The sequence below is a fragment of the Gavialis gangeticus genome, unplaced genomic scaffold, assembly GCF_001723915.1.
Source record: "Gavialis gangeticus isolate Ggan-Ray unplaced genomic scaffold, GavGan_comp1, whole genome shotgun sequence".
NCBI lineage: Eukaryota > Metazoa > Chordata > Crocodylia > Gavialidae > Gavialis > Gavialis gangeticus.
In genome coordinates, this window is record NW_017729022.1 from 82,917,101 (window position 1) to 82,917,396 (window position 296).

General features: G+C 48.0%; 1 protein-coding gene across 5 annotated transcripts in view; it reads left to right on the top strand.

Moving 5' to 3' along the window:
- Positions 1 to 296, top strand: part of IQSEC3 (IQ motif and Sec7 domain 3) — a 119,093-nt gene that overhangs the window by 118,105 nt on the left and 692 nt on the right. The gene's annotated exons all lie outside the window — the stretch shown is intronic.

Here is a 296-nt window from a genome sequence, read left to right on the forward strand (position 1 = left end):
CCTCGATTATCTGAAACCCTGCTATCCAATTCCTTCCCACACTGCCTATAACAAGAGCATGACCTCCCAGGTCTCTTCATTACAATGAGACTCCTTGGAAGCCTCTACCATCACAATTTATTTGTGCTTCCTATGATGTTTGGATAATCAAAGTTGCACTGTGTTTGGAAAAGCTGACTGGGCCTTTAATGTGAGGGAGAGAATGGGGTCTCTGACTTCCAGATGGGGAGGCTGAATGGGTACAGTTGCTGGGAGGGTGAAGGGAGCTGTAGCTGGGGATTGTGCTTTTGGGTGGG